General features: G+C 44.4%; 1 long non-coding RNA gene across 1 annotated transcript; it reads right to left on the bottom strand.

The window, feature by feature from the left end:
* Nucleotides 1–286: 286 nt before the first annotated feature.
* LOC112125759 lies at nt 287–13951 on the bottom strand. Its single transcript, XR_003370519.2, has 4 exons — nt 13808–13951; nt 5827–5943; nt 4811–4857; nt 287–419 (listed from the first exon to the last, which is right to left on the bottom strand). It is a non-coding gene; the product is annotated as an uncharacterized LOC112125759 (long non-coding RNA).
* Between the last annotated feature and the right edge of the window lie 7023 nt (nt 13952–20974).

Below are 20974 nucleotides of genomic sequence, written 5' to 3'. Positions count from 1 at the left end.
GAAGATGAGTCCTGAGTTCACAAAGACACTTTGGATTTAATCCATCATCCATTTACATGTGTAAAATACACTTTTCTGAAGAGTTGGGAAGTCTGGAAAAACCATCTAAACAATATTGCCATTTCTGTGCTGTTCCCATTAAATAGGATAATTTGGTTATTTACAGTAGAGTTCTTGAGCTGCGTGGCTCCCAGAGTAACTGCATGTGCTGATCATGCCTAAAACTAGCTCTGCACGTTGGGGTTACAGCTGCTGTTAAGAGAGGCTTATAGAGGCATATTCAGTCTGTGACTCTGATCTGCGCTGCCTCTGCCCAGCATCTTCTCCAATCCTTGCATAAATTGATGATACCGTCATTGGTAACGAACTTTCCATGTGAGACTCCTCATGGTTTGGGACCTAGATAAAGACAAACAACCCTGCCCCCAACTGAGTTAAGAAACTTGTTTATGAGGATCAGTCTTAATTAAAAAGAAATTTATTTTTATATTTATATCTTTATTATCTATTTATTTATTTATATTTCTTTATCATATAACACCAAGGAGCAACAATTGGTTCAGCAGCTGTTTCTTCTCCATCCTCCTCCCTTGGGCTGTGAACAACTGACTGCAATTGAAAACAATAAAATAAGGGACAAATTAAGTTTACAGAGGCCAAGACTGACATTGTGACATACTGCAAAAGTACTGTGATCTGGGGCTCTGGACCAATCAACGTATGGAAAGCAGGCTCAGCCAATCAGGGACATTGCTCAAATCACATGGTAGAAATAACATGATCTTTCTCCCAGGTGCTTACCCCATGGACCTATCCCTAAAGACCAGGACAAACTTGGGACATGCCTTGCACAGCAGATCGGTGCAGAACACAAATATCCAGCGAGAGGTAAACATTTGCAAAAAGCCTTTTATGGAGAGATCACAGAAGCTACCACAGTTAGAACAGAGCAGTGCTGATTGGCTGAGGCAGTCTGAGCTCAGGACTGAAGTCAAGCTCATTTGTGACTCAAGTTGAGTCGTTCACATAGGTTTAGTCATGGGCCTGTTTGTAGGTGGGTCAGTGGAACTGTCTGAGTTTTTGTCTGTAGTGGGTGTCACAGAGATTAAAGTGTGGGAAGAATGAGAGTCAGCCATGAGAGTAGTAGTGGGAAGAATGAGAGTCAGCCATGCAAAGCTTGGTGGGAGGTAAGGAATGGGGAGAGGGAAGGACAGGCAGAGAGAGCTGGGAGATGGAGGTGGTGACATATGCAGCACCCAGTATCCACACTGATCTCAGCTTTATACAAGTTTGTGTTTAGCACGTGCGTGGAGGTTCGTGCAGCTTTGGTTTTAAAGTGAGCTGGTTCCTCCATCCCCAGCAGCAGACAACTTAGTCTTGCAAAGACAGGCATCACCAGTTTATGTAGGAGAAGCACAGAAAACCACACCTTGCAGAGCTATAGCAACCCTTGCTATTGCTGCAAGAAAATCATGAAACCACGTTGACCCTCAGCAAGGGGAAATAACCACCCAGAAGGACCAATGTCAGGGGCTGTAAGAGCGTCTCTCTTGGGAGATGTGATTAGAGTCAGAAAGACTGAGAAGGAGAACTCCTGTAATGTTGAGAGAGCTAATGGGGAGCTTTTACATAGTGCCTGGCAAATGGGGCCCTGGCCTGGATAGCCAATAGGTGCTACCATGATATAAATCCTAAATAATAATCAATGATCACCACCATTATCCAGGCATCACATAATAGAGTTGACCTCCCTCTCAGATTAACAACTCTCCTTCCCTTTTACAAATGCTAATTCCCATTCATATCTGTGTCCTTCTCTAGTGAATTCACTTTTGCTCACTCAGAGAAATGCTGCAATAAACTAGCTGATGATTTTGGAGCAGTGTCAGAGCTCAGCCCCTGTGGGCTCATGCTCACTCTGGCCACCTAGTTGTGAGGAGAAGGCTGCAGGGTTTGCTGATGAAGCCTCCATGGCCACAAAACCCACAGTTTCAGCAGCCTGGTTTTAATAGCCTGCATGAAAATCAAGCGCTCCTCTTCCCCGAAGGCCCACCCTCCAGTATCTGCCACCATGTCTGGGGGAGGGAGGAGTGTTAACAGCCGATGTCAATCCTCGTACGTCTCAGCACTCACATCATACAAAACAGTATGAGGCTTGCAGATGTTGTAAGTACTATTCAGTGGGCATGTCTAGACTAGGAAAACAGGTCATGGTTTAGAATGTGTTAGCCAACATATTAGTGTAAACAGGATTTAGCATATTTAAAAATGTGCTCTGTCTTCATGGTCAACCATGAGCTTCCCACTAATATTTTAAATGTTTTAAACCCAGTCTACACTAAATGGTAAATGGTGTTTAAAATGCTTTAAACCAAGGGTGGGCAAACTTTTTGGCCCAAGGGCTGCATCTGGGTATGGAAATTTATAGTGGGCCATGAATGCTCACGAAATTGGGGTTGGGTGCAGGAGGGAGTGAGGGCTGTGGCTGCGGGTGCAGCTCCGGGCTGGGGTAGGGGGTCAGGGTGCGGGGGGGAGGGAAGGTGATGAGGGCTCCGGCTGGGGGTGCGGGTTCTGGGGTGGGGCTGGGGATGAGGGGTTTGGGGTATAGGAGGGTGCCCCAGGCTGGGACCAATGGGTTTGGAGGGCAGGAGAGTGATCAGGGCTGGGGCAGGGGGTGAGGCATGGGGCATGTGAGGGCTCTGGCTGGGGGTGAGGGCTCTGGGGTGAGGCTGGGGATGAAGGGTTTGGGGTGCAGGAGGGTGCTCCGGGCTGGGATCAAGGGGTTCAGAGGGTGGGAGGGAGATCAGGGCTGGGGCAGGGGGTTGGGGTGTGGGAGGGGCTCAGGGGTGCAGGCTACGGGTGGCGCTTACCTCAAGCAGCTCCCGGAAGCAATGGCATGTCCGCGCTCCGGCTCCTACATGGAGGCATGGCCAGGCGGCTCTGCGCGCTGCCCCGTCCTCAGCCGCCGCCCCTGCAGCTCCCATTGGCCACAGTTCCTGACCAATGGGAGCTCCAGGGGCAGTGCTTGGCGTGGGGGCAGCATGCAGAGCCCCATGGCTGCCCCTACGCATAGGAGCTGGAGGGGAGACATACTGCTGCTTCCGGGGGGCAGGATACGCGTGTGCAGAGTGGCCCCTGATCCCGCTCCCTCGGTGGAGTGCGGGAGTGGGGCAAGCTCCAGACCTCACTCCTCAGCAAGAATTTGAGGGCCAGATTAAATTGTCTGGTGGGCCAGATGTGGCCCGTGGGCCATAGTTTGCCCTCCCCTGCTTTAAACCACCTATTTTCCCAGACTAGACAGAGCCATTGTGCATAAGGGTTGCAGAATCATATCCCAATAAGTACTGTACAGAAAATAGGCATTACTAGTTAGGAGCAGGCTGACAGCGGCCTATCATTTGTCTTTGTCTGTCTCCCAGCTTAATTAAAAAATAGCTCTATCATTTCTAGTAGCCATGAGCACAGCTCAGGAGTGATATATGCAGTAATGTAAATTAGTTGATAGATAGGAGAAAGAGGCAGAAGAGAAGCGAAAGAGGCAGAGTACAATTATCTAATTTGTGCTAATGAGATAATCTGTGGATACGCAAAATGAAAATTGTTCCACTTATATTCAGAGTAGTCAGAGGTTTCTGTGTGTAGTAGGGGGAGGGATAGAACAACAAGAAAAGGGGATGTGAATGATCATAAAGGAGAACATGCAAGTAAGCTTCTTCTGTAGTTGTGGAAACAGGGCAAGAATGACTCATAGAGAGTTGCAAATCAAAGGAAACCGCTTCCTTTGCAGTCCACCAGGGTCAGAGTCTAGTGCCTCGCAGGGCATGAGGCAGTTTGCATTTACTATGGTTTATGTATTTGCTCAGTTCTTGGTGTTTCAATCTGTGTAATGAGATTTTCTTTCATAATGTTAGGTCAGAGTCCCCAAATGTTGTTAGCAATACCATGGAGAGCTGGCTGCTGGTCACATTCATTGCAAAGAGGAGTCTACAGTCACGTAAAAGCAGTTGGCAACATGGAAAAGCCAGGCTAGTGGACTGCATTAGGGCTGATACTGCATTAGAGGAGTGGCAGGGGAAACTGGAGCTGTGAGGCGTTAATGTACCCCCATGTTGTCATAACTGCAGTGTTTTGTATTTGAATTTCACATTTACAGACGTATGATTATGTATTTGCATATTTAGCTGTTTTTGTTATTTCCCAGAATCTAAATAAAAATGTATAGCTGATCATTTAAGCACATAAAAAGTAGAAAAATCTCACGTTAATGCAACCTATAATAATTAATACTAATTACCTTTGTTATTTTTAGAGCTGAGCAAATATTTCATCTGTAATCATTTTTAGAAATTGTCTTTTTCTGTTATGTCCCATGAATGATGCATATTGTCGGAAGTAATTCTGGATGTGCAGATTACTTGCAACAAGCTGTTTGCAAACATTCAAAATTCTTGATTGGGTACATGGATCATGTCATTTACAGAACCAGGTTTCTGGTGTTAATGCTTATATTTCTTTGTTCAAAATTTGCTTTCCTTAAATATTCTCCCAAACTTGCTTATGAGCCAAATCTCTAGCTGGTCTAAATCAGCAGTGTTCCATTGAAATCAACTGGCTTTTTAATCGATATAGCTTAATTTGGTCAGTTAATGAATTAATCTAAAGTAACACAAGCCAGTTGTAAACTGATCTAAGAGTGTCCACACAGGAACTTACATCAGTTTAACTTAGTTTAAAATCTGATTTTAGTTAAACCAGTGCAAGCTATGTGTGGAGAGACCAGATCTCTGTGTTTTATTATATTTTACAGTACCTCTTCTTGTTGCTTTATGATTCTTGTCCTCCTATGCTGAACTGCACCTGTGAAAGTTGTTTGAATAGTTAATATTTTACAGGGACTGTAGACGTTCTGTGCTTCAGATAAATTAATTCTTTTAATCAATAGTCGCACTGTGCTTTTGAAACCAAAGACATCCAACAGTGACACAAAGAGAAATCAATTTTTGTCCTTGAGTTAGAGATTTTTTTGTGTGTTCTGGGAGCAAAAGGGGAAAATTTATTTACAAATAACTAACCTCACATTCCTGAAAGATCCATTGGAAAGTGGCTAACGATTATGGGACCGATTCGCTCCTCACTAACACCCGTTTCACACTATGTGTCCACAGCAACTTCAGTGGCATTACTCCTGATTTCCATTGGTATAAGTGAGAGGAGAATCAGGCCCTTAGGTTTAATCATTTGTATTAACTATAGTATTTTAAATACATATCCCTCCAAAATACTGGTGTCTCCCTGTGACATTTCCTTTAGGGGGAAGTCCTAAAGTGTTGCTCACAACTTTCCATCCCTCCACCCTCAAAGGCTCCATATTGCCCTAGAGACTTCACCTATTATTATTTGTGATATGGGACAATATATTGTAGTGCCCTGATATTGAGCTGCAAACACTCCAGAGTTTCCATCTTGAATCACAACATGGAGACAATGTGTTGCAATATTGCATTGCACCAGCACAATATCTTTATATACAGATGCCATGGAGTCAATCTGTGAGTCTTTATCCTGACACTGTGTCAGAGAACCCTAAATAAATCCATGTCTCTTTAGTTGTCTTGTGACAACTTCCACATGGTTTCCCAGTGGATCAGGACGTCCTGCACATTTCAGGACACAATGTAATGGGAAAGCTTCACTCTGGCTGGGAGGGCAGCACATGGACTTCCCAGAAGCTAGTCAGGGTCACTTGGATTTGTTGGTTAAAAAGTATTTTTGAAGAATCTGAAGCACCAACAGCAGCGAGTGAGGTGTACGAGCAAGACCACTCACCCTTATGCCATCTGCAGCAGAAGAACAGCAACAGGAGGAGCAGGAGAAAACTTAAGCCTCCGGTGATCAAGAGTCCAAGGAGAAGGACAAGAGGTGAATTCATTTCATTTCCTGTTCCTGACATATAAAAGGAAATAAGTTGTCTGAGTATTTTATAAAGAAATAACTATAATGGCAAATGTATATTTTTCAGAGAAGGTCTTGGTAGGTTTCAGGATTGTGCTGAACTCAGGCAGCAGTGCTAGGATAGCGTAAGTCAGTGGTTCTCAACCTTTCCAGACTACTGTACCCCTTTCAGGAGTCTGATTTCTCTTGCATGCCCCCAAGTTTCACCTCATTTAAAAATGACTTCCTTACAAAATCAGACAAAGAAATACAAAAGTATCCCAGCACACTATTGTTTCCTTTCTCATTTTTACCATATAATTATAAAATAAATCAATTGGAATATAAATATTGTACTTACATTTCAGTGTATAGAGCACTATAAACAACTCATTGTCTGTCTGAAATTTTAGTGTGTACTGACTTTGCTAGTGCTTTTTATGTAGCCTGTTGTAAAACTAGGCAAATAGCTAGATGACTTGATGTACCCCCTGGAAAACATCTGCATACTCCCAGGGGTACACGTACCCCGGGTTGAGAACCACTGGCATAAGTGATGATTTCAGATAATGTCTCTCAGCACTTGCTACCTGGATGACTATGCAATTGTGGAGCCCTTGCTCCCACTACACCTTGAAAGATGTGCACTGAGTGACACAAGGGCTTCCGCAGAGCCCTGCCTCATTCACTGCATGCTTAGGAGACACAGGCAGTGGGATTCAGCTGGGCAAATAATTGATTTCTCAGTTTGTGGGTAAGAAAAAGCCGCCCACATTAGGACTTCAAGCCCAGTGGTGAAGGGACTCACTTGGAATGGCAGAGACCCAGGTTCATATCCCCACTTTGGAGCAGGGATTTGAACCCAGCAGTTCCCCCACCTGTCAAGTGCCCTAACCACCAGGCTATTCTGGGGTGGGGCTTTTAAACTCCCCCACTGAAGTTGTTGTACTCTGTATTGACGATTCATCGGAGCAGAGAATTGAACTCGTGTCACCCCACTTCCAGGTGAGTGCGAGAGTCATTCTCTCTCGCTCTCTGGCCCAGAGACCATACAAGTATTTAACACAAAGTGGAACAGCATCAACAGAAGAGAGTGTCACCCCAGACTAGCCTGTAGCCTGGAAGTCAGGGCCTCTCCATGGAGAGGGGAGATCTGCATTCACATCTGTGGTCTAAAACAAGGATTCAAGCTTGGGTCTCCCACGTCTCAAGTGAGTGCCATAACCACTGGGCTAAAGACTATAAGGCAAGCAGTAGCAACTCCTCTTCCTCCAGCTGTTTTGTGAATCTAGACCAACTTGCCCCCCAGTTTTGTTTATTTGTTCTGGCCAAAACTATTCAGTGAATTAGTGTCAAATTTGCAAATAGTTATTGGTCGACCCAAATGTCATTTTTGATTAATAAAACTATTTTTCCAAAGACGTTCACCCAGCTCTAAGTGGGTGTTCAGAACAATAAGTGCTTCATAGCACATGCTTGGAGAATCAGAGCTGTGTGTCATTCCCTGAGCACAGAACAAGATAGTCATACTCAAAAGTGTTTCACTGGGCAGCCAAGTTCACATGTGTAGTGTACCTTGGTTTATTCAGACGACTGCCAGAAAGTGCTAAAAATCATACTGATCATTCTATGCATGCACAAAATGCAATTTCCAAGGGATTATAACTCCATAGAATTAAACCCAATGTTCACTGGAATGTTTAAAAGCATTTCTCCTCACTGAGCATTGTCTCCCTGCCAATTTCAGCTTTCTATCCCTAAGGGCTGGTCCACACTAAGCCCCCAGTTCGAACTAAGATACGCAACTTCAGCTAAGTGAATAACGCAGCTGAAGTCGAAGCATCTTAGTTCGAACTTAAAGGTACTTACCGCGGGTCCACACGCGGCAGGCAGGCTCCCCCATCGACTCCGCGTACTCCTCTCGCGGAGCAGGATTACCGGCATCGACGGCGAGCACTTCCGGGATCGATTTATCGCGTCTAGACAAGACGCGATAAATTGATCCCAGAAGATCGATTGCTTGCCGCCGAACCAGCGGGTAAGTATAGACGTACCCTAACTCTTTTGGCACCAGAGCTATTAAACATCGGCTGTAAAAAACCTTTCATCATAAAGAAAGTATATTTTTCTATATTCCAAAATTGCTGAACTATTTTTGCTCAGTCTTTCCAAAACAAGTAACCTTTGGTCAGACACCACAGCTTGAAAATTTCAACTTGATCAGTGAAAGTTTTGGAAAGTTATGAGAACTAAGAATAGAACTTTAACCTTAGCTGGCACAAGCACGCCTGCATTAATGAACGGCACACAGCAATACAGTACAGGAAGGGAGGAGGCGTTCGTGAGCAGTACTGTGCCTCAGAGGAGATTATTATTACACATTGTCTGGATTCCATATATTTACTTCCCATTGTTGTGTAACAGCCACAGGCTATTTATGATTTTTGCTTCTATGTTTTATTTTGGTTTTTACTTGTTACAAAAACAAAACTGATGCCTGGTTTACACTAGAGTTGGGTCAACGCAAGGCAGCTTACATCGACCTAACTATGTAAGTGTCTACACTCAAATTTCACTCCTGCCGATGTCACTACCCTGCTACACTGACTTAATAACTCCACCTCCATGAGAGGCATAGTGTCAAAGTCAATGTAATTAGGTCTATGCAGTGTCAATGTAGACATTGTTACTTACATCGACTGTTACTGGCTTTAAGGAGCCATCCCACAATGTTGCTCACTGACAGTACTATCGATACAAGTGCTCCTGGTGAAGATGCTCACCGCCAACACAAGGAGCAAAGTTTAGACATGCACAAGTGATTTTATTACTGCAATGGCTGTATGCTGAAGTAAGTCACCTTGACTTAACTTTATAGCATAGACATGGCCTGAGAAGGAGAACCATTCAGCTACCCTTAGACTTAATTCACTTTTATCTAAAGATGAGCCTGAAACTAAACTATACATATGAATATCTCCAAATGTTGGGTGCTCTCCAAATAGTGGGCCAAACCAAAAACCCAAACCCAAACAACTTCAAATATTGGGGAAGTTGGGATCCGGATTAAAATTTTGCAGTCTGGACCTACATCCAGTTTTTATCAAAAGAAGATGAATTTGTCTTTTAAAGTTTAACATCCTCTTGGAATCATACCAAGCAGAAAAAGATTTACATTCAGTACTAATTACTTCGATTCAGTATTGGCACTGTGCAAAATGTTTGCAATGAAATTTGAAACCGCACAAAATTCAGCTATTTTGGGGTTTTGTTACCATCTGGAAACTCAGACTCGGGTCCTCAGAAGGTGCATATATCTTTCCAGAAAACCTAGGCGAAATTATGGCTTTGCTCTGAAATCATGCAAAATTCCACATGGCTCTGATGCAAAACCAAATGAAATGTGATGATTTTGAATTGATGTTTCATTTGAACACAACATTCAAGGTAAAAACTCAAGGAATGATAGGCTGTCTTGGACATGTGCAGTTTTCTCTGCAAAATATGAGGAGAGACCTCCTCAGAGCAGAAGGTGCTCGGGTCTGTGGTAGGCACAAGACAGTCTGGATTGACCATGGTCATTGTCTAGAATTGTTCTTTTGGCCAAAATTTGCCAGGTGCTATTGCTTTAGAGAAGAAAGGTCCCTGTTTCCTTCTCAATCATGGTCTAGGATCACATATTCCTTACACCAGGGGTGCTCAGAGTTGGGCTGCAACTTGTTCCTGGTAAGCCCCTGGCTTACCATGAACAAGTCATGGCCCAAGTTTGAGAACCCCTGCCTTACACCATAGTAGGTCAAATTCCATGTGGCTCTTACACCACTGGTGATGAAGCCTCCTGTTCTCACATTTCGTTGGTCACTGTTTATCAGTAAACCATGACAATCTGTGTGGGTAATGGAGAGGAAAGGGACATTTAGGACCAATGTGTTAATGGATGTGGATAGAAGATCGTTTAGTGTTTGACCAGACCACTGACAGACTGGGCTCATAGGGTATGTCTACACTGCAAGAGAAGGTGTGACCTGTAGCACAGATAGGCGTACCCATGCTACCTTTAATTTAACTAGCGTGGGTTACAATAATGGTGAGGACGTGGCAGCACAAACCCACCAAGGAGCCTGGGTACACATTCACGTTGCCAACCTGTGCCACCATGTGTACACTGTTGTTACTCCTGCTGGCTAGATTAAAGCTATCACAGGTATGCCTGCCCATGCTACAATCACACCTTCACTTGCAGGGTAGACAGACCCAAAGAAAAACATCTCTCCAACCGGAAGCAGTGGAAATCTTCCCAACCCATGAATTAGAAGAATGGGAGTTTGTATGGTTGCTCCTTTCCTCTGATGGGATTGTGGTAAGATATTGATCTCAGCCTGGGGGAGTCGATTGTTGGAACAGAATAAGGGTGTGGTTAGTCCCTGCCTGATGTTCACCTCTATGGTGATAGGACCTTGGGTGCGGTTAGCTGTGTGAGTAGATTCAGAAGCTACCTTGGTTAATCCTATGTTTAATATATGAAATTTCAGGCTACTTTGTTGGAGAAGAACACTCTAAAACAATGGAAAAAGACCTAGTAGTGTTCCCAGAAACACAGTGGGATGACCACAACCAAAGAGATACTGTAATACATGGGAATATACTATACAGGAAGAACAGATTTGGTTACGAAGGTGGGAGCAGTAGCCCTGTATCTAAAAGATTCCAGTAGAATCTAAAGAAATAGCATTTCTGAGGGGATAGAAGCATTCGGTAACACGTGCATGGCTACAAATCCCAAATGACTGCAATATTACAGGAATAGTGGATTATACTACTGGCCTTCTAACTATGTTAATGATAGCAATTGGCAGATCAACAAAGTAGATCAAGGAGGCCACAAACTCTATTGAAATAGTGACTATGGATAACTTCAGCAAACTGCATATCATGTAGGCAAATGACACGTTGAGACACAGTTTGCAGAAGCAATTTCTCAAGGCCACAAAACATTACTTCATGGAGTAGCTAGTTCTACAGCACACAAGAGGAGAGGCTATTCTCGCTCGAGTCTCAATTGACTCACCGGAGCTAGTTTCAGAAGTAGCAATAGTTGAACAACTGTGTAATATAATAATAGTCAAAACATAATTGAGTTCAACATCCATGTGGGAGGGGAAAATATCAAAAACTAGCCCTGTCACACTAAACTTTAGAAAGGGGGATTTAAAAAAAAAAAAAAGAGGATGCCAATTAGAAAGTAATTAAAGCTAAACGTGAAGAGTTTAAAATCCTTTGAATCAGCCCAGAAGCTAATGAAACAGAATATCAAATAAGAGAGGCATCCATACCAATAAATAAAACAAGGAAAATGGAAGTCAATAAAAAATGGTCAAGTGTCAAGGAATCAGTGAATATTCAAGCAGGAATGGTGTACTTCAAAAGTCCAATCCATGCGAAACCAGTCAAAAGGACCAGGAGCTAAAGCTGATACATTGTAAAGTAGAAATGAGGGGGGATTAAAAAGGAATATGATGAACAATTAGCCAAAGTCATCAAAAGAAACTTCACCAAATTATGTAAATGTGTTTGGTGTATGAAGACTGAGAGAATCAGATACTAGCCTAAGGATATTGTAGGAAAGCTCAGATCTAGATTTTTAAAGTGTCCTCTGATTTTGGGCATTTCAGTTTTTGGGCTCCCTATTTGTGAGGGCTTAAACACTATTACCAACCCCAAGTATTCAAAATTCATGACTCAGGCCAGAAAAAAATAATGAAATTGGCTTAAAAATGATGAGATTTAAAAAAATAGTTTTGAAATCTTTATTTCCTTTCTGTCTTTTGAGCCTTTAGGATTCATCTCATATTCTCCACAACTCTGGGTGCTTAGAAATTTCTTTTTTTTAAGTAAAGCTGAGATTCTCACATGACTCCAGGAGCTGGAGCTTTCAGATAAGCACCAGATATCATGAGATTTGCAATAAAATCAGGAGGGTTGGCAACACTGCTTAAGACCTAATTCTCAGAGGCACCTGAAATTGGAAATTGTGGGTACTCAGTACCCCTGATAGGCCCTAAGAATCCCCAGTTTGGGTACCCAAAATGAAGGCATCCAAAATTAGTGAAAACACTCTTGAAACTTTTGGCCTAGATGACTACTTTGCATCAGTCTTCCCCACAGTGTACATTGGGGAGATACCTATCCTGGCCCCACTGAAGTCAATGGGGACAGGATTTCACCTGCACTCTTTACGGGTAATAAAATAGAAGCACGGTCAAAGACTGAGCTGTCAAAAGAGGTGATGGAACACATTGATAAGATAAAGAGGAAAAAAGTCATCAGGACTGGGTAGTGTTCATCCAAGAGTTCTAAAAGATCCTAAGAATGAAGTGGCTGAGCTGCTAAAAATCATATGATTAAAGCCAGCTAATTGTATCATTAAATGAGCTAGTGAGCATTGGAAAGCTAAATATTTATTAATGTACTTATTAATAAATGCTAAATATTATTACTACCACAGAGGAACAGAAGCTAGCCAATTTTATATCTATTTTAAAAGATGCAATACAGATGATCCTGTAAGTTACAGTTAAATGAGCCTTACTTCAGTTTCAGGTAAACTGATGGAATTGTTAACTATAGAATGTTATAAGACACCTAGATGAACGTCATTGGGTGAGCTGGTCCTATAAAAGGGGTTCAAGGTCCAACATTAGCCCTGTTCCAGTCCTGGTTCTCAATTCCTGGTCCCTGGTCCTGATCCCAGGACTAAGACATCCTGGGACTTGTAATCCAAAGGGACCATCAGAATAGTAGACTGGGGTGCATTGTATGCTGGGTAAAGGGGAAGGAATATAAAAGAACTTCTTTTGCTCTAGTAAGAGAGAGACCAGGGAAGAGTCAGGCTTTCTTGTGATTGTCCCTACCTGAAGGAAATAAGACCTTCTTATTGGGTTTCTCGATAGGCCCAATAAGGGTTTAGGAAAAAATTGGGGGAGGCCCAGACAGACTTAGTAAAGCAACTTGAGAAAGTTTTGTTTTGGGCTAGAAAACTAAAGACTGGGGGAAACCAGGAGAGATCAACATCTGTTTATGAGTCTCCATCACAGGGTGCTGGAAATAACAAAGTTTGGTTTGTTTTTATCCCAGTTGGGAAGGATCTTTGGGGTTTGGCCAAAGGAGAACACTACCCAATGATTATGGGGAAACTGAGGCAACAGCTGCTCTATGATGAAATTACCTTTGATGCAATTAACATGATCTGATAGAGACCAACCAGTTTTGCCTCTGGGAAAGAACATTTGCCTTTCGACTCTGCTAGAATTCTCCCAGGGCATCAGTAAAATAATATTTGCTATTATTTACTTGTACTTTCCAAAATCCTTTGTAAAGTCCTTCACAAGAGGCTATTATGGCAATTAAGTAATGAAGGGCTGAGAGGCAAAGTTCTGTCATATATTGGAAACTGGTTAAAAAATAAAATAAAGTGCAAGCACAACTCTTCAGTATGTGGTATAGATGGTTAATATTATTAATGGAAGTGTCCAACATATACTAGGCACACTCCAAACATTCAAGACAGATGGCATCTGCTTGGGTAGTGCCTGAAGCATCCACACCAGGACCGATGTTTATGTATTAATGATCTGGAGAATGAGTGAACTGTGAAGTGAGAGGCCAAATTAGCATACGATACAAGATTTTAGTTTAGTCACGATGAGAGAAGACTGAAGAACTCAGAAAGATTTAGCTGATTGGGTAACGGTATAGTAGATGTGATTTAATGTACATGAGCACAAAATGATGCACATTGGAGAGAACTGCTTGTCACTGTTACCAATGGAGGGACAGACTTCCTCAGTGCTGTGTGTATTGTAAGTTACATACATACCACCATCTGCGTTTCCATGGTTGAAATAAGGTTCAGATACAGTCAATGTGATATGTCTGGTTTGCTGTGGTGCTTTGAAGGTGACGCTGTAGACTCTGCTGTCATTGAGCTGCAGGTTCTGAAGGAGCAGAGAAACATTTTCAGGGAAAAATACAGTCCGGCCTTGGTATGCGAGATGTATATAATTATATCCAGAGCAGCGGGTGGGAATCCCCTCAGCGCTGACAGAGCAGTTAGTCACTGTGTAGATGGTGAGTGGATTAGGGGTGTTACGGAAATCCCACCGAATGGACAGTTGAGAGGGAAATGGTCCCTGGAGTCTATAGGAGACGGGCAGGAGGACAGAATGACCGACAGTTCCATTGACTGAATCCTGAGGAATGTCAATGAGAAGAGCGTGGGACAAACCTGCAGGAAACACACAGACAGAGATCAGCAAATCACCTGCACCTGATAGCAGAGAAAACTTCCCCCTTATAATAATTCATAGTGTCTGTAGGAAAATAATAACCTAATGCTATTGGTAAAGTTAGCTTCCCACAAAATATGCAATGTTACAAACTGCACCAAAACTGGGCACACTGAGGTAAACTCTGGCTGCATGTATCATGTTTGTAGCTCCAAGAACAGCGCTTTTCAGGGGTACACTGGGCTGCAAATTTGAACACAATGAAATCTGCATGTGAGGAGAAGGCAGTAACCTTGGTTCATGCTGAACAACAAATCTCCAGGGGTAAACTCATATCCTGGAGACACCTGGGGCTGCTCCAACTTAAGTCGGTGGAAACTGTGTATGTGCATGTGAGGAGATGGTTGAGCCCCATGAAATCTCTCAGAATAAAGCTGTTTCCAGGGTTTCAATAAATGAACGCACAATGGGCAGGCCATGACTATAATACCGAGAAATGTGGCTCCATCATTTTGGGAAATAGGCTTTCTTGGAATAACCCAAAGAGCTCTCAAGAATGTTTAGTTTTTACTCATTTAATAACAAGAGTAAGGGCTGATGGGTTACTCTGTTGGCATCTGCACTGGAGAAAGAGGGAGGGTGAAGTGCAGCTGACTCCTGCCTCTCAGAAATCCTTTAAGGACTTGGAGATGTAATAAATTGTACCAAGCTGGCCCTAAAGACCTTGCTTGGTTCAGAGACCCCTTGGTACACCCTGGAGACCCTACCGGGGAGATGGAGGAGGTCGCTTAGGACTAGGTTAGTGGCGGATGGGTCACTCCCTTCCAAAGACATCAAAAGAAAGAAAGGAGGGACTGGGCTAGGAGGTGCCAGGGAGAGGGAGAGGTGGCTTCTCCTTGAAAGTTCACGTTAATCAAACTTCATCCTCTCAGTGAAGGTGCGTGTGACAGACGTCTGCCTACTGCCATGAACCCAGCCCACAGTGTGTGAGCTCCGAACCAACAAAAATCAGTGGGGTTCAAACAGCGTTCATACTAATCTACTGTGAAATAAGGTAAGGTAGGTTGTAATAGTTAACAGCAAATGAATCCATTCAGAAAAGATACCTGTACAATAAAACCTTATCATATGCTGCACCTTGTATACTCACTGTGCCCCCCAAGGCTTAACTGATTAATATAATCAAACCATTACAGGCTATTCAATTAAATCAAATACAAACAGAAAACCTTTCTGGACAGTACCAACCAGTTCCCTTTTCCTCACATGATGTGAAACTATGTAAGTGCTGATCACAATTTAGAAACGATGCAGAGCCTATTCATCAAGTTCAAGTTAGGATATTTTCAGATCTCTCCCGTACTTACCGATAGACCAGCAGCTCCTGTGTGACTTCATGTCTTTTCAGAATCAGTACATGTGGCTGCAGCAGAGATAGTGCAGGAGGAGAGCCCCTTTTTACTGACCTCATAGTCCAAGTGAACGTCTCTGAAATATCATCTCAGCCAGGAAGGAAGTTACTGACGCTCTCAGGGTCTCTACAACAGGCAGAGGGCTTTATTTATAAATGTAAAAGATTCAGCTTTTTGCCCCCATCACTTGAAACAGTTATGCAAAATTGTAGAAGTTTTGAAATAGAATCTAGCTACTAAATCTAGCTACTAAAGTTAGTACTTACTAAAGTAAGGGATGAACCTCATTCTGGGCCAAATTCTGTTCTCAGATACACTGGTGTAAATCCACAGTAACTCCACTGAAGTCAATGGATTTACACTGGGGTAACAGAGCAGAATACGGCCCTTTGCTCATAATTCCACCCCCACTGGGCTCAAGCTCTGTATTGCACAGCTATCCCTGAGAGGAGATCAACCATAACACGTTCAAACCTTCTCTGAAGAGGCAGTGCTCTCTACCAAAGAGACTCTTTCTTAAGCTGTGGCAGGGCATTTGTATTTAATAGATGCAACAGTAAAACAAAGTTTTAAACAGTCTTGAATAAAAATCACTTTCCCTCTCAACCTGGTTACACTTCTTTGGTACCCGTGATGTCATAATTCTATTTCCAGTTTTCATAGATTCTTGGAGGAAAAACAAAGCAGATAAGACCAGGTCTTCTAATATACAAATTAAAAAAAAAAAAAAGCAGGGAAAAAAAAGCAGACCTTCTATAAAAAGAAGCACAAAAACCCATAAACACCATTTTCTCTTAGCTCAGATTTTAAAAAATTCCTAACACAGCAGCAATTGCAACTACGATTAAAAATTGCTACCTTGCCTCACAATGCAAATTTTAAAAAAATACCAGTAAGTTACATTTGAAGGCTCTGATTTAGGAAAGCATCCTTAGTAGCAGGAAAGTATTTAAGAACATGATTAACTGTTAGCATTGCGCTTACCTTCAAAAGAAGTTAATGGGACCTAAGTACATGATTAAAGCTTCAATTCTGCAAAAATTTGCTCATGTGATTAACTTTACCCACTGTAAATAATCCCAACACTCCAACAGACTTACTTACAGTGCTCAAAATTAAGCAGCATGCAAGCAAGTTTTTGCAAGACTGGGACATAAGTGCTTTCTGGAATCATGGTCTAAAATAGGTTTTAGCTGGGGTTCCATTATAGAATGTATCGCTTCCTAGATTTCAAAATAAATAGAGAAAATACTTTAAAGAAAAGCATAGCTGGATCTCTCAAACTTAATTCAGGGGAAAGAGTGATGTAAGCAGAGTCAGGATGAGCTCTACCCTGACATCTGGTGGTGAATTGTGGCGATTTGTGGAAAAGAACGTCAGGGGCTGATCTTGTTTGCATAGGCACACCCACCCACCTGGCATGAGCCCACAGCAGCCCAAAATGGTCACTTTGGCTTCTGTGAGATCCCCAGTTCCTCTGTTATTGGGGCAGGAAGAATAAAGTGTTGTTACCCTGATTATGTGAATCAAGGCCAGTGGAACTGTTTTATGACAGAGGAACTCACCATCAACTAAGTAGCACTCACTAGACAAGGGACATGTGTTCCAAAACCCAGTCAATTGAGAAAGGCTGGGGGGTAGGTATTTGTAGCTGATGGCCTGCCCTTGCCTGAAACACCAATTGCATCCCATCTCTCTCCACTGTTGAATAACAGAGCTAATTTTGATTCCATTATGAGTCAGTTACAGGCTGCTATGCTGAATTCATTTTGGGCCAATGGTGCACCAGCATTGGGGCTCCCCTACTAGAAGCTGAAATTGCTAAGCAGCTAAAATTACTAAGATCACTGAGTGCTGTGTTAACTAGTGGGGGAGCCTGAAGATATATTGCTAAGTGACTGGCAGAGCTGAGCAGTTTGCGGGGCAGTTGGAGTGGCCCATGGGACAATGAATGGAGTGAGGCGGAGCGGAGCAGTTTGTGGGGTGGCTGGAGTGGCTCATGGGACGGCTGGTGGAGTGGAGCGGCTCGTGGTGAAGGCTGCAGAAGAACCCCATGGAGAGGTGGGGCAGTTGGCCTCAGACCATGTAAGGTGCCCCTTAACACCCTGTGTGCCCCTTCCCCCCCCCATTTCCACCCAGGCTGGAGGGGTAAGACACTGCAGATAAACTTTTGAACTCTGGGGCTGCACTGACCAGGGACAGAGACTTTTGGGGTGTTGGACTTTTGGGACTTTGGGGTGATCTTTTGGGTTGTTGGACTTAAGACCCTGAGGGGAAAAGGACACTGCCAAACTTACTTTGGGGTGGGTCTTTTGCTCATGGTCTGTGTTATGAATCCTGTTTGTGGTGTTTCCCCAACATAATGCCGCATTGTTTCCCTCCTTTATTAAAAGGATTTGCTACACGCAGACTCCGTGCTTGCAAGAGGGGAAGTATTGCCTCTTAGAGGCGCCCAGGGGGTGGTATGTAATTGTCCCAGGTCACTGGGTGGGGGCTCGAGATGGTTTTGCATTGCATTATTGAAACGGAACCCATAGATACTGAACCCGGCCCTTGTTGCTGCCAACTCAGACGGTCCGAAGGGTTACACTACATAAGACCACTAATTAATCAGAAAACTTGGGGGAAAGTGGGTGTGTGGGTGTGGGGGAATAGGGAGGAAGTGGGGAGAATATACCTAACTAGTCTTTAATTGTTCAAATAACTGTTCAGGAAGGATAGGCAAGGTAGAAAAGGTGGGGGAGTTGCATTGTATATAAGAGAGCAATATGACTGCTCAGATCTCCAGTATGAAACTGCAGAAAAACCCGAGAATCCAGGGCCACCCGGGGGGGAGGGGGCAAGTGGGGCAATTTGCCCTGGGCCCCGCAGGGTCCCCCATGAGAATGTCGGAGGCTCCCCCCTGCCTCCGCCTTCACCTTCCCCCATCCCCCAGCGCCTCAGCGCACTGCGTCCAGGAGCAGCCCCGGACAGCACTTCAGCGGCGTGGCTCGGGCGGGGCCTGACGTCCTCCCGCTCGGAGCCGCGTAGTAAGGGGGTGGGGCTGCGAGCTCCAGCGAGCCAAGCGGCAGGAGCTCCTGGACGCGGCTCGCTGAGGCTCTGGGAGAGGGGGAGGCGGGGGTAAGCGGCATGGTAAGCCCCTCTGAGCCGGGCACCCCCCCAGCTCTGACCCCCAGCTCTGAGCCCAGCCCCTCTGAGCTGGGCACCCCGCCGCCCTAACCCCCAGCTCTGAGCCCAGCTCCTCTGAACCGGACACCCCCCGACTCCATCCCCCCACAGCCCTGACCCCCAGCTCTGAGCCCAGCCCCTCTGAACCGGACACCCCCCCGACCCCATCTCCCGCCGCCCTGACCCCCAGCTCTGAGCCCAGCCCCTCTGAACAGGACATGCCCCCGACCCCATCCCCCCACAGCCCTGACCCCCAACTCCGAGCCCAGCCCCTCTGAGCCGGGCACCCCCCAACCCAGAGCCCAGCTCCCCACCCAGCCCTGGGCTACAGTAGCACCACCCCCAGGCAGCGACAGCCCATTGGTACCAACCATCACCATCACCCAGCGACAGCCCATTATGTAATTGCAAATGTATACATACCATTAAAGCATTTAATGTTTTTAAATAATGTATTTTGTGTATTTTCAAATGATTAAAAATTAATTTTTGAATGTATTTCACTGGTTATTTTTTACATTTCCAAATACATGTTACTATAGTATTGCAACTTTTTTTTATGGAAGGGGCCCCCGAAATTGCTTTGCCCCAGGCCCCCTGAATCCTCTGCGCGGCCCTGCGAGAGTCTCTGGATTAAGTTTAGAAGTGTGAGCAACAAGGGTGATGTCATGGTGGGAATCTGCTATAGACCACCAGACCAAGGGGATGAGGTGGACGAGGCTTTCTTCAGGCAACTAACTGAAGTTACTAGATCATAGGCCCTGGTTCTCATGGGGGACTTTAATCACCCCAATATCTGCTGGGAGAGCAATACAGCAGTGCCCAGACAATCCATGAAGATTTTGGAAAGTGTAGGGGACAATTTCCTGGTGCAAGTGCTGGAGGAACCAACTAGGGGCAGAGCTCTTCTTGACCTGCTGCTCACAAACAGGGAAGAATTAGTAGGGGAAGCAAAAGTGGATGGGAACCTGGGAGGCAGTGACCATGAGATGGTCGAGTTCAAGATCCTGACACAAGGAAGAAAGGAGAGCAGCAGAATACGGACCCTGGACTTCAGAAAAACAGACTTTGACTCCCTCAGGGAACTGATGGGCAGGATCCCCAGGGAGAACAACATGAGGGGGAAAGGAGTCCAGGAGAGCTGGCTGTATTTTAAAGAATCCTTATTGAGGTTGCAGGAACAAACCATCCCGATGTGTAGAAAGAATAGTAAATATGGCAGGCGACCAGCTTGGCTTAACAGTGAAATCTTTGCTCATCTTAAACACAAACAAGAAGCTTACAAGAAGTGGAAGATTGGACAAATGACCGGGGAGGAGTATAAAAATATTGCTCAGACATGCAGGAGTGAAATCAGGAAGGTCAAATCACACTTGGAGTTGCAGCTAGCAAGGGATGTTAAGAGTAACAAGAAGGGTTTCTTCAGGTATGTCAGCAACAAGAAGGTCAAAGAAAGTGTGGGCCCCTTACTGAATGAGGGAGGCAACCTAGTGACAGAGATGTGGAAAAAGCTAATGTACTCAATGCTTGTTTTGCCTCTGTCTTCACGAACAAGGTGAGCTCCCAGACTACTACACTGGGCAGCACAATATGGGGAAGGAAGTGACCAGCCCTCTGTGGAGAAAGAAGTGGCTCAGGACTATTTAGAAAAGCTGGACAAGCACAAGTCCTTGGGGCCGGATGCACTGCATCCGAGGGTGCTAAAGGAGTTGGCGGATGTGATTGCAGAGCCATTAGCCATTATCTTTGAAAACTCATGGCGATCAGGAGAGGTCCTGGGTGACTGGAAAAAGGCTAATGTAGTGCCCATCTTTAAAAAAGGGAAGAAGGCGGATCCGGGGAACTACAGGCCAGTCAGCCTCACCTCAGTCCCTGGAAAAATCATGGAGCAGGTCCTCAAAGAATCAATTTTGAAGCACTTAGAGGAGAGGAAAGTGATCAGGAACAGTCAGCATGGATTCACCAAGGGGAAGTCATGCCTGACTAACCTAATTGCCTTCTATGACGAGATAACTGGCTCTGTGGATGAGGGGAAAGCAGTGGACGTGTTATTCCTTGACTTTAGCAAAGCTTTTGATACGATCTTCCACAGTATTCTTGCCAGCAAGTTAAAGAAATATGGGGTGGATGAATGGACTATAAGGTGGATAGAAAGCTGGCGAGATCATCAGGCTCAAC

This window comes from Terrapene carolina, unplaced genomic scaffold (genome assembly GCF_002925995.2).
Source record: "Terrapene carolina triunguis isolate 2854851 unplaced genomic scaffold, T_m_triunguis-2.0 Scaffold32710, whole genome shotgun sequence".
Lineage (NCBI taxonomy): Eukaryota > Metazoa > Chordata > Testudines > Emydidae > Terrapene > Terrapene triunguis.
The sequence above is the reverse complement of the archived record's forward strand: the minus strand, read 5'-3'. Positions and strand labels throughout refer to the sequence as shown.